A 13,348-nucleotide genomic window follows, 5' to 3' on the forward strand; every position below is an offset into this window, starting at 1 on the left:
CCTCGCTGACTTCACAACAGAAGCTGTGGGATTGTGATGGTCGGCGGCTTGTCACGTGATGGTCGTGACACTCCAAAACCCACGAAGAATTACGACTTTCTTTTTTTGGACATGATTGTCGTTCAATGCTGATCTCGTTTTCCGGCATTCCCTTGACAGTGGCTTGTCATCGAAAGCTGGACAGTTTTTCTTTTTAATAATTCATTCTTCTCCAACCCTTCCGCCCAGAAAACAAAATAATAAAACAAGAAAAAATATTGAGAATTCTTTGATCGTCTGCCGCAAACCTTTAAATTTGGAGATACATGTAATTTGACCCAAACTGCTACACCTAACATTGGTGAGAATCATTTTGAAGTGCAATATACTGTATACTTTATTTATATATATATAATTTTTTTTGGAATCGTTCTTTATGCACTGAGTTATGACCTCTGAGTTCATGGCCAGAGACATGGATACCTAAGGACATATTCCGGTTCAAAGCTACCACCGAGATAACAACAGTAGGATTAGCAGTATTATGTTTATTTGTGGGTATGTTGTGTGTTTGGATGCAAACTGACATGGGATGTGATTTATGTTAATGTGAGGACTGAGGCATTCCTTTTCGTGTGATAGTAAACATTGAAATGCGTGGCGGATACTAATTAAATAGTTTTGGAGTAAACTGATTCCAGGTTTTTGTCTACATTAGCATATTTGCTGTGGGTTAAAGTTTGGAACTGGTATGCTATACGCGCTCGGTATTTCGGTGTGGAATGGAAATACACTTTTTATACTTGCTACAGGAATGTCCCGAAAGGAAAATTAAAATAATTAAGCCACTGCTGCTTGTTTGAAATGGATGTAAACTTTTACCTTTGTCAACCTAAGATCACCAAAAACCTCGTCAGAGTTCGTGATTTCTACGTAGGTGAGAGGGCAAACCTATTAAACTGTCCTTGATAACTTGTTGAATTGGTCGTTTTGTATTATATTGAAGTCGTTTACAGAGCTGGAATGGCAAGTTCAAGAACGACTGGCATGCCGCGAGGTTTCCTATAAAACATCTCTTAATGGAATGATCATGTTGAGCGGATATTAGCAGCGAATTCTACAAGTGCCATGGATCAATGCTAAGTGGACTTGAACCATGCACGTGCTTGAATTAGTTGCTTGATAGCTTTGTGAAAGATTTTCTACCTAGAGGAGACCTTGCACTATGAGTGAACAAGTGTCACATATAGAGTGTCCCGAGACGAGATCTGAACCCAGGGCTTCTCGCTGCAATTGTGACAAGTGATTGTATTAACCGCTACACTATTGGGTTTGAACTGTAGGTACCCGACATAAACACACCCGGGCTAAATGCCCATCCGTTGGCGCGGATTTGTGCAGCGGGTGCAGAAACATCAAGCAGTGACTTTTAATCATGGACATTGACAGCGGGAAAAAAAGTTAGGCAGGTGGTGTGTTTGCTCGTTTCACCATGTTTGTGATGAGCAAGCATTGCTGCCCCTACCTTCGTACGATTTTGCAACTAGGGGGCGCCACCGCACTCTAGAAAACGTACTCCACCAATTCATACAAATCTCGCTCCTTAGAGAATCTCGTGCCATGAGTGACAACTGTTCAGTAAAGCTCGGTGTATGGTTGTTGGATGGTTGGTCATAAGAATGTCACGTGTCTGCTGTTGTCTTTGGTCTTCAGAACTTTTGTTTTTTTTACTTTGGCTATCTCTTGTATGAGGCATGCAAAGTTGTTGACTCACTTAGCCATTTCAAAATTATTTTATATCAAATACATTCATATTTGTATTGCTTCAGTTATAAAAAGGATAATTTTGAGGTCGGAGGAAGGGGGTTATCTTGCTAGCCGCACACATAGTTGTATATCTTGCTATAAATAATACGGGATAATGCTGTTCATAAGGCTAGAGAAAGAAAGGCAATGCAAATAATTGTTATTTGTAAAAAAAATGCGAGACAACATTGTGAGGTCTGGGGGTTAAGAAAAGGAGGGATTGTTACACATGGAAATAGAAATGTAGAAGGTCCGGTGGTGGCCAGTCGATACCACACAGTCCACCAGGCCAAAGAACAATGTGTCAAACAACCGCCAAACTCGGCAGACGACAATTTTTCTAGAGCTCTGTCGCTGTCGTGTCCTATTGATTCAGTACCTGGGTGTCAATATGGATTCCTCCAGCAGCACGGTCTTTGGAGGTTTCTGTTGTTTTCACACTTGCCCTCCGACTGGCATAGCTCGTGGGGTTGAGGGTCAGCATGTAGGCGGGACAGAAACAATGTATGGAGGAGGTGGTTGAAGCAGAGAGGACAACGGGTTGAAGGGAGTGACCAACGCAGCGATTGAAAAACAGAGTGCATGGTTGGTTCAGGGGTGTCGAGAACAAAGATGGCCTTTTTATATCCCGTTACTTTGACTCGGTCACCATCCCCTCCCCTCGGCTTTTCCATAAGGTAACTTTCAACCTGCAGGTGCACACACAAACATAAAAGGGACAGAAATCGTGATCCTATGTCACAATCGCGACTGTTTAAATGCTTGTCAGCAATTGCAACCTACCAATGATGTGTTTTACAACACACACACACAGGTGTACTTACATTGTGGTAAATACACAGCTGTCACCTGAGAACTCGACACATGGCACGAAACTTAAGATGTTACTTACAAGGTATGTTGTTTTTGCACAGCATTGTGCTGAAAACAGAGATAAACAGGAAAGAAAAAATACGATAGAGGAAGGCGAGAAAGAAAGAGGAAAAATAAAACAACTTGTTGATGTTTAATAAATCTTTTATTTTGATCGCTTGGTGCTTGAACTCGGTAGGGTTGTTACTCGAGTATGTGAAAGTTTCGGGGTGGGTGGTGTTTTCCGCCGAGCCAGCAACTAGGGGAGGTGCCACAAGTGGAGAAAGAACTGTGTGCCGAGACAAAATCTGAACCCAGGACAGCTGAACCTCAATGTATTGTGACAGGCGCCCAGTCTTGCATGCGGACCGCGAGTAGGAGCCAACACCTGACATGGTGGACAATCCGTACACAGACAGCTGTTGGATGAGTTACCTGTCAAACCTGCTTCTGGGAGTGCGGATACCTGGAGAACATCGTGAATATCATGTGTGGACTTTCCAGAACTGGGGAATCGGTCATCTGCTTTAACATTCTGTCTGCTTGTGATTACATCGACACCAGCAGTCTTCTGACGATTTCAGCTTCTTTGACCCGAGTGTCTATTCACCTGTTCTGTGTTCACACAGACTACACAGTGGCTTTCCCACCTGTCGATATGAACGGTAACAACTCCCACAGTCTTGTCTAAATAGAGGATGAAATACAGCAGAGCAACGATCCAAGTCTTCTACTAACATCAACGACAACACACCTGGATTTTACTTTTTCCTGTGCGGTTTTTTTTTTCGTTGTTTGTTTTCTTTGTCCGTGTGTTTGTTATGCACGTACATATTCCAGAATTTTCTGGGCGGAGCGCCTTCCCGCCATTGCCATTAGCAGACCAGTGTCAGAATCCAAACAGCCTGTCAGGTCTCATCAATTATTTGCCTGGTGTTCGATGTTGTTTACATCGCCTTCAGTCGTGGGCAGCAGACCGCAGCAACTAATGGCTTTTGGAACTGCCGGGTGGTCGTCGTGGTGGGGCTTCTTAGCTCGAGTGACAGCTTTTCGTTTTTTTGTGCCTTCGATTAGGAGTGAGTGTGAGTGATTTTATTAATCACCAACCGTCAGTAGAGATATACGCAGAAAATCCCTAAATGGATTGCCACTAAAATCATCAGTCCATAAGTATTAATCTTTGAGAGAAAATATCCGTTTCTATTTTTTTACGATTTCGAATTTTATCAGTAAAATAAGGAGCTGACGAGTAACTGTCATGGAGTAGCAGGAATACAAGCAATGGCAGTCATCTAGCATTTCCTATTTCCCTTTGAAGTTCCCGGAGATTTCAAATGCCAAAGGACCTCGACCATGGTTCAGAAGCGGAGCCAAATGATTGCAGGTTGCTAGTGCAGGTGAGAAGACCATCAGACGGCCGTTACCTCGTCTGTGAAGCCTGGAGACTGGGGCCGCCAGCTGGAGAAAGGATGCGAGCTGACATCGTGCCTAGCATCCGTTAGTTGGTGGTTTCAGCGCGGTAACACCCTCGTTACACGTGTAACCCCGTTATAAGCCGTGGTACGTGAGAGGGTGGCGGAAGCGAGAATGGGACAGTGGGTGCAGTATGACCTCCGTTGCGACACCGGCGGCTGTCGAGCTTTGCTGAGGTAACATTGCGAGGTAGCTAGACTCGCCGTCGTCGGGTACCCTCCTCTTACCACCACCACCACACGCACCATCTTTGCTCCAGGGCAGCTTCTGGGCCAGCTGTATCTTCATTGTCACCTGACGGCCATTCTGCACGTGCAGATCGGGGAATGCAAGTTCGGGGCAATGACTGCACATGTGTGGAATGTTGCCTGCACCGAGGACAGCATGTCATGGACTGGTGGGATCCACCCTTTGACACGTCCTGCTGATTACCACTTCACACTTCATTTTTTTCTTACATTTTTATGTTGCAATGTGAAAGAGAACTTGTCACGAGCAGGACTTGTCACGCCTCCGCGGAGGCAGATCAGTCACACCAAGCGCGCCTTGTGTCAACTGACTTGTTCATCCTTGTATGAAAATGCTTTTGGTTATGAAAAAAGATTTTTTAAATTTTACGGTAGAATTTCTGTGGTTTTATTTGTCAAAGGAAAAATTGATACTTATTGATAAAAGTTGTTTAAGTTTGTTTGTGGGGGAAAAAAAGATATTTATTGATTAAGAGTCTCTTTCCACAACCAACACCTGACGATCTTTAAGAAAGTTTGTTATACCGATACAAACCGATGCAATCAACTTTGTTGGACAAACTAAAAAAAATAGTAATCCTATGCCTTTGTTATCCCTTTGCTACTCCTCCCACTTTGATTCATCGATACCACCAACCCCCTCGCTCTGTTCATTGTCGATTCTTTTGTAGATAACCCCGTGGACGACTTGCCCTGCGCGTGGGTATTTGAGAGAGAGAGAAGGAGGGAGAGACTGATCTTACTGATGACCTGTTCCAAAGTGATGCATGGGAAAGATGGTGTTCAAACTGCTTCTCACCCCATCCTCCACATGCACCTGGCAAAGAATGTGGTGATTCACCTTTGCATGACAGAGACGTGTCGTCAGAATAGATAACGACACCGCGGTCAGCACCGACATACGTGTGTTGAGGTTGGAAAAAGAGGGTGGGGAACACTTTAGAGAAATGTGCAGTCCTTGGGTAAGTGGCTAAAGTAGACAATAATCAAGCACTAGTAAAATTCTTGTCACCAAGTCAGGAGGATGAGATGCGAGTGCCTACCTCCGGCACACCCAGTTTGTGGGTGTCTTTGGATGTGGTTGTCGTTTACAGAAGCGGGGTAAGCTCGCTCTGATAATAGTCTCAGCTACTGACACATTGAAATACCACCAGCTACCTACTCTCTCACCCCACTCCCACCCATGATATAGCTGGCACGGCCGTCACCTGTCATTGCTCGGCTTCACTAAAGATTTATGTGGGTAACAACCTCCAGGTAAGAGCCATCGATCAACACACCTGAGTACCGTGGTGGACAAAGGCGCCTCTTAAAAGCATTATTTATATTTTTCTACACAATTTCTGCAAAAAGTTGCAATAAAGCACAAACATTTGGTCACAAGAATTTTATTTATATAAACACACAACTTCCGAGACAAAAATAGTAGCGAACAGAAGACCGGGGGACGGGGATGATGGTCATTTCGACCAAAAACCGTCGCCCTGGCTATATCGACCCCGCCAGGACCACAGTGTCTCAACACCATGAGTCGAATCGACAATGGTAAACGAACGCCGAAGTAGTGACAGCTGTTTCATGTTAACCGATATACCTGCAAACTAAAAAGTAATGAAGACAGGTTTTTTTTTTAAATGACTTGGAGAAAATCGTGTTTACACGCTATTAAGAGATTTTAACCGAACACCTGTACATCCATTTAATACCAACACCCAAACTAAAGAATAATGACCACAAGGCTTTTTTTTAATGATTTAAGAGAAAATGGCTTTATGCGCCAGAGTATGATTTGTTCTCGGAATTTATATTGCCAAGTGGCATTTTGTTTAATATATTGGTGGCTGAACATGTTTGAACAAGGCACGGCTCTGTTGGTAATATTTTATATTAATAGCTGCTTCTGTCATCGAGATTCATTCGTCTTTTTTTGCTTGAATGGATTTGACTTTCATTGTTTGGACGATATGGTCATCAGAGGGTCGATTTCCTAGGGGAGGGGGATAATGTGTGGATGGGTACAGGAAAGGTGGACACAGGTTGTGGTGCTCAAGGTGCGGTCTGCGTCAATGCCACCTCATAGCACAGATGGACACTTCATATGTAGTCTTGAGTGTAGTCCCTCCCTGTCACTGCCTCCCTGTGTGTGAGAGAGAGAGGCATTAGCCTCGACTATTCAGTGCGAGCATCGACTGTTGCTGAGGCAGGTAGGTGGATACAAGATGGTCGTTGGTGTGAAGACAGATATGACTGCTATCGTGTGATTTACACCCGAGGCAAACAACTTAATTGTTCAGTTAAGGGCCTTGGGACTGGGCTGCTGAGTACAAGCTCGAAACTGAAAACATCAGCAACAACAACAGTTGGCGCACTTGATGGATGTTTGCACAGCAACATACTTTGATAGCTACAATATAAGTCTACATACTGATTTACGGCTGACAGCTGTTTATGTAGTAGTTTACATGGTCAGATCGTGGGTGCATGTAAACTTTTGAGTTTACATACTAGTTTACTATTGTTTACACCGTTTACAGATGTTTGCTATGAACCTGTTGGTCCGACTACGAATACTTTGATTGTAATGAGTTACAGCCGCCTGGTACGGGTACATAGTGCAGGTTGTTGCAAGGTCCTCCACGAAACAAACGATGATGATGGGTTCATCGAATACCGGAACACTGCTTCATGGCAGAGGACGAACCCTGTATTTATTTGCATTTTAGGATGTGTGCGACCTGGCGGCAAACAAGTCCCACAATTCAGCCTGGCTGGACCCATCCACCCGCTGTCCACAGCAACACGAGCACGAAGGGGGCTTGTGTGGGGGGAGAAGCAGTGGGAGGCTTTTAACAAGAGTGAATTTTATATCCACGAACTGAACTACCTTCGTGAATAAGAAACCGCCTGTTGTTCAAACACGGAGTTTGCAGTGTTCTAAGTTTTCGGGGATGGTCGAGTTTGGGATCTCGAGATGGGCGATAACAGACACACGGAGCAGAACAAGTTTTTGGTTGATTTTATTTTCTTAGGTTTTTTTTTTAAATCACACACCTTGAAACACAGCTATGAGATCATCTCGTCTCTTGAAACACGCAGGACATTGAGAAGAAGAATACATAATGTATACTGGAGAGTGTGTGTGTGTTTTACAAACATTAATTGAATACATTCAAACATGCACACATTGCTGTCGGTCGTGCTCATGGAATGCCTGTTGGGAGGAGCTGCGGGGGGTGTTGGGTGGATGGGTAATGCCTAGATGGGGGAGTGGGGCTTTTATTTTCGCCGATGTAAAGGTAAGAGTATAGAGGTAGCTGAATGATTGAGAGGAGAAGGGGTTGTCAGAAATGTGAGGACGAAAGAAAGTATAGCAGTTGAAGATGACTGAACTTGTGTCGATAATTGAAAACAAATGCTCACTGATTTGAGAGCAAACATTAAGCAATTAGGATGATTGTATGAGCAGGCTTTTGATATTGTCTCTTGTGTGACATGCAGCTGTGACAATGTGCATCACAGAATAGAGTGGAAATAGCTCTTCCCATACTTTCATTTTTATTTTCTATCAGTAGAAGAAGAATGGATAAATACATCACGCACGTGTTCATAACTCGTAGAAGTTTCATAAATTCCTAAAATCAGTGAAGGAGAATTGTAAAGCAAAAATTTCCCTATAATGTAATTATAAAGGATAATGATTGTCATAGTGAAGAGAGCAGGGGAGCGGATGGTGAGTTAAGCAGGTCTCATTACAAGGATTGCGAGCACAGTCCAGACATTTTGTTACCCAGTATTACGATCATGGCACGAAGATTGCCCCATCCACCCGATTTCTCCTTCCCCCTCTCCCTACCTCACCTCATCTTTCTACCGACCTGTACCCATCTTTTATTCTTTTACCCGTGAACTCCACTCCATTGCACTCAGTCTTGCTTGTGTAGACCTTTCAAACCTGCCAGTCAGCTGTCCTCGACTAAGCCTCGTTGACTGCGCACTCAACCGTGGAAAAAAAAAGTGAGTTGTTGTGAGAGTCAAAGACATTATCAACCATTCTCAAGTCTAGTGGCAGTCATTTCACCGACAGATAAAATATGTTGGGTATTTACGATGCTTGACCTGAGAAAGAATTCATACACTTCACACAGTAAGTTACTAGGTGACAGTCACAGTAGATGTCAACCGCCTACACTGTGGATTGCTGCTTGTGTCTACTTGTAGTAAATTACAGACTGGGTTCACTTAGATTGCATGGACCGACAGCTGCTATGCCGAAGGCAGTCGTGAACATACTGAGAGTCTGGAGTAGTTCCACCTTTGTGACCTCGTGAGATGTCTGAGAAAAAAGTCCAACTCGAAAAAAATCGGCAAAGAATGATCGTATCTATGAAAATAATCATATTTCGCTTCCAACTGCTTTTTCAGCGCACCCTCGTCTCTCACATCACTCAAATATCGGTGTCTGTGGGCCGTGACGATTCGTTAACTAATGTACAAGGGTGTGATGGGAAGGGACCATCATCGACATCACAAATGTGCGGAAGATGCTTGGCAGACGTTCGATTCTCCTCCCGCGTTCACCTGTCACGTGGTCGGCCAGTTTACCTGCACGCACATTTCAAGCTTCAAAGCAGTCGATAAAATAAACCGGAGACAGGTGGCGCTCCTGTCGGTACTTTCATTTTAATGGCTTTGCGCGGCTTGTGCTACCTCCCATCCCCTGAGCCCCAGAGGGCGAGACAGAAGGAAAGGTTGAAGGAGAGAAAGACCAACATCCGCGTCATTCACGAAGCTTCAAGAAAACATAAATTATTCCTGTACAACATGTCAGAAGTAGTTTTACTGTCTCTCGTGCTTTGCCAGTGATTTCAGTAAATGCTAGGATCTTTACAAGAAGTGCATTAAAACCACAAGCTCAGTTCAAATATTTGCGATATGCATGAAGCTAGCGAGGAAAATAATTTTAAAAGCTAAATCATCGGAGAGACTAGTCAAACAGTAAATATCTCCATCGGGTTGGCGGATGTTTACTCTCATGTAAGAAAATTCGTTTTTTTCTTATGGCCGACACAAAGTATTGAGATGGTACGTGATGACCTCAAGCTGAGGTGAAATGTCCAGGGTGGATTTGTATAGAACAGCTTTATCATTTTTAATGAGCGTGCACAGACACACAAACACATGGGCCAGCCAGAAATACACACACTACGGAGAACCACACAAAGGTACACTTGAAAGAAGTAGGAGATGATGGTTCTCTAGAGGGAAAAGGCAGTGAATGACCAAAGTTCAACGGGTATCTCTCTTCTCACAGTTTATTGTAAGAGAACATGACATGCTGTGTGAATTGGTCCCGCCCCCTACAGGGCAGAGCTTGACCCGAGGGGTAAGGGGCAAAGGCGACTAAGGTGTGAATGATTTGATTTCTGATGTTTGGCGCTGGCGTGCTTGTAAACACAGGCAGGCAGATGTGACAGAAGTGGATGCCAAAGTTTAGAATCTTTTTGAGCTGTGAGAACACAGCAAATACACACCAGGATATGGCTAATGTTAGTTCTGACTACACGATCCCTTGTATTCTATTCTGGCGATACCTTTAATGTGTACAATGACACATTTGGGATATGATCGATGATAACAGATTTCTATTGTAGTTCATACATTTTTAAGTTTTAATTTTGAAACTAGGAGTAATGCCGAAAGAGACATTTTCGTGTTTATGATGTCGATTGCGAATTTGACAGACTTTGTTATATTCTCAATCTTAGTCACTTTCCCTGAAATTGAAGATATATCCAAGGGAAGCGTTTATGGTTTAAAAAAATGCTGAGAAAATAAAAACAAGACAAAGATAACGTTTAATCACGTGAAATAATCTTTTCCTGTTCTTTCAATATTTTTACAGATGATCCAGGTGTTTCAGAAGCCAGTCCAACTGAGACAGTTGGTCGCAGTGGACTTCAAATCCCATGGGTAACAGCATCGTGCCTGTAGCCACTAATGCACTAACTTCCCTCGACACTAATGTCAGTGGTGTAACCTCTAACCCTGCGGGAGCCACGCCCACATCTCGTGACATTTCCCAAGATTCCATCGTGCTTCTGTCCTATACTCACGATGTAGTAGCATCGTCCAGCATGCTTAATTCTGCTTTCATTTCGTCTCCGTCGACTAACCTACCTGTTGATTCTGCCACACTCGTGGCTCGGTCGTCCATAATCGTATCTCAAAGCTCCACAGAACATGTGTCTGCCTTTCTCACCTCTTCCCTGCCTGGTGGGGACAGTGCCAGCCTCGTGCTGACCTCATCCATTGCAGGAGGGAGAGAAACAGGGCGACCTGTCGTGGGTGAGCCAGGGGCTGTCACCATGTCAACAGTGTCCGAAGAAAAGTTTCTTCCGCTGACAGGTTAGAAAGCTCGTTTTCTGAACGTTTGTACAGGACAGCTCCGTTGGTTTCAGAAAGTGTAGAAATGTCTGTGATGACATCTAGTGTATATAAAGTGGACAGTGGTGCAAGCATGAAGACTGAACAACTTTTACCGTCCAGCGGACATTTTTCAGTGAAGGAGACAACTGTACTGCAAAGTAAGATACAAGATCAGACCATCCATCCCCACGTGTCTGAGGACCTTACTTCCTGGGGACCATCAGCACCGACAAGTGCAGCAGCATCTATCCACACTTCATCTAATCCCCAGCCTGCTTCTGATCACCAGCCTACTTCTCCTCATGATCAAATATTACCCACTACATCAGTTGTTTTTTCTAGCATGGTAGTACCTGCTTCAATCGTTTTTACTGGATCAGCATCTATTCGTGTAACCAAAGAAACGGAGCCAGCAGTCAGTTCCGGATCACTGGACATTCCAAAACAATCAAGCACTTTGGCTGGATCTTTTTTCTTGTCATCATCTGATGTCACACCTGTTCTACTTACCTCACATGTTCCTACTGAGACTGTAAACTTTTTTGCTTCTAATATTAGCTCAACATACCACACCCCATCTGCAACTGACATCAACAGTAATGTTGTGCTTAATACTTCAACATCCTTTGGTGAGAGCCTTGCCTTCTTAACACAGTGTAGAGAATAGAATCTTTCTTATATGTTTCTCCATTTACTGTACTTAACCTAGACACCTTATTTCTTGTTGCATCCTACTTCGGGATATTTTGCTGGTGATGCTGAAACTTTCTAACATAATTTTTGTACTACGCTCTTCTGTCATTACATAAACCAAATGCTAACATTTCGTATCTCTCGTAGTAGTTTATTATCGTATTACTGTCGAGAATATATATACTGAGACTTGTCGTGGAAGCAGTTAAAGAGAAAGGAGAGTTTAGTAATTGAGTTACTTCCTGTCAAACATCTACCTGAGCAAATGTTTATAGACACAAGGACAACGATCGAAACAAGGTTTGGACGCCAAGCCTCCTGGTGACCTTTGACGTCCCGACCCAGTTTCGCTCGTGGTCTCGTGTCTATCAACCTTTTGCCTCGGATCTTTGCAAGACTTTCTCTTTCTCAGCATGGCAGACATCTACAAGTGGGGGTGGCCTTGATGTCAAGATGACGGCCTCAGCAACTTCCTTGTTCCTGGAGACTTCCATGGAGCCGCACAGCGTTCTTCTAGATGTTTCTACTGAATCTTCGCGCCTTCAGCATTTATCACAGTACCAGATAGAGACCCCGTCCTCAGGCTTAGAGTCTATGGTGCATTCCTTAACTGCCAATCCTGAAGGTACTCTTCCACAGGTTGAGCAGTCGGTGAGCGGACACACGGGTCAGTCCACAGAGCTAGTCTTGGAGATGTCTTCTGTGTCTACAGTGTCTACTGACCCTGGTCCTGAACTCAAACGGAATCTTCTCCAGCTCGCCAACCAGCAGTTCTTCCCTCCATCCCTTAGATGGGGTCACCTCGCCAGCCTTCGCCTTTTCTTCGTCCTCTCCCATCCAATACACGACCGATGCCGCTGTCGTGAGCGGAAGTGCCAGCACTGCGCATGCGCAGACCCCCAGCATGCAGCCCTCTGAAACATTGTTTGCTCCTGCAGGATCCTCACTCACGACTGACTCGTCTGCTGCACGAACTATTGAAACCCTAGAGGTCAGTTCCGACTGGAGGGAATTCAAACTAACCAGCATGCCTCTTGACTCTTTGTCCAGCATGCTGTCCGAGTCCATGGCAACGCTAACTGGTATTGACAGTTCTGTAGTTCAGTCAGATTATTTGTTGACAGATGTGCATGCAACCACTTTAATGTTGTCATCTTCTATTGATGAAATAACCGGGGAAGTACAGGGCCAGCGAACAAGTACTTTCTTGGTGCCAGAGAGATCCAAGACTACAGATAACTTTGTTGAAACATCGTTAGCTTTAGCTACAGAAGCATCATCCGTCCATTATTTGTTTTCATCAACAACCATTCTGCCTTCTGAAATATCTTCCGAACCAAGTTTGCAAACTTTTACTTCTGTCCTGACATCTTTTACACTCGCAGAGTCCCACGTCCAGTCTCTAACCGGGACACTGACTACTCGGTCGACTGCAGCCTTGTCCATCGACTCAGGGATGCTAGAAACATTAGGTTCGTCGATGTCTGGCTTGTCCCGTAGTTCAGAGTTACTTTCTCCTGCTGTTACAGCGGCAGAAACCACTGGAAAGGTCTCCACAAGTGCCACGCCCAGTGTTGAGCAGCCCTCAGACTGGTCACATTCTCTAGCTCCGTCCTCCACGATGACACCAACACTTCCATATTTGGAGATGACCTCAATGAGTGACGTGGTGGTAAAGACTGAAGCTCCGCCTACCAAGTCCGTGCCTTTGTTTTCTTCCCTGGAGGTTTTCTCGTCTAATCCGTCGTCGATAATCTCGTTGCCTGTTGGCATTGAGGAATCGTCTTTGAGCAACGTCTTCTCCTCTGATGTTCTCGTCACTGATGCCTTGCCCTTGTCGTCTTTCTCTGAGCCGTCGTCCTTGATTGCAA

The sequence above is a fragment of the Pomacea canaliculata genome, linkage group LG3, assembly GCF_003073045.1.
Source record: "Pomacea canaliculata isolate SZHN2017 linkage group LG3, ASM307304v1, whole genome shotgun sequence".
Lineage (NCBI taxonomy): Eukaryota > Metazoa > Mollusca > Gastropoda > Architaenioglossa > Ampullariidae > Pomacea > Pomacea canaliculata.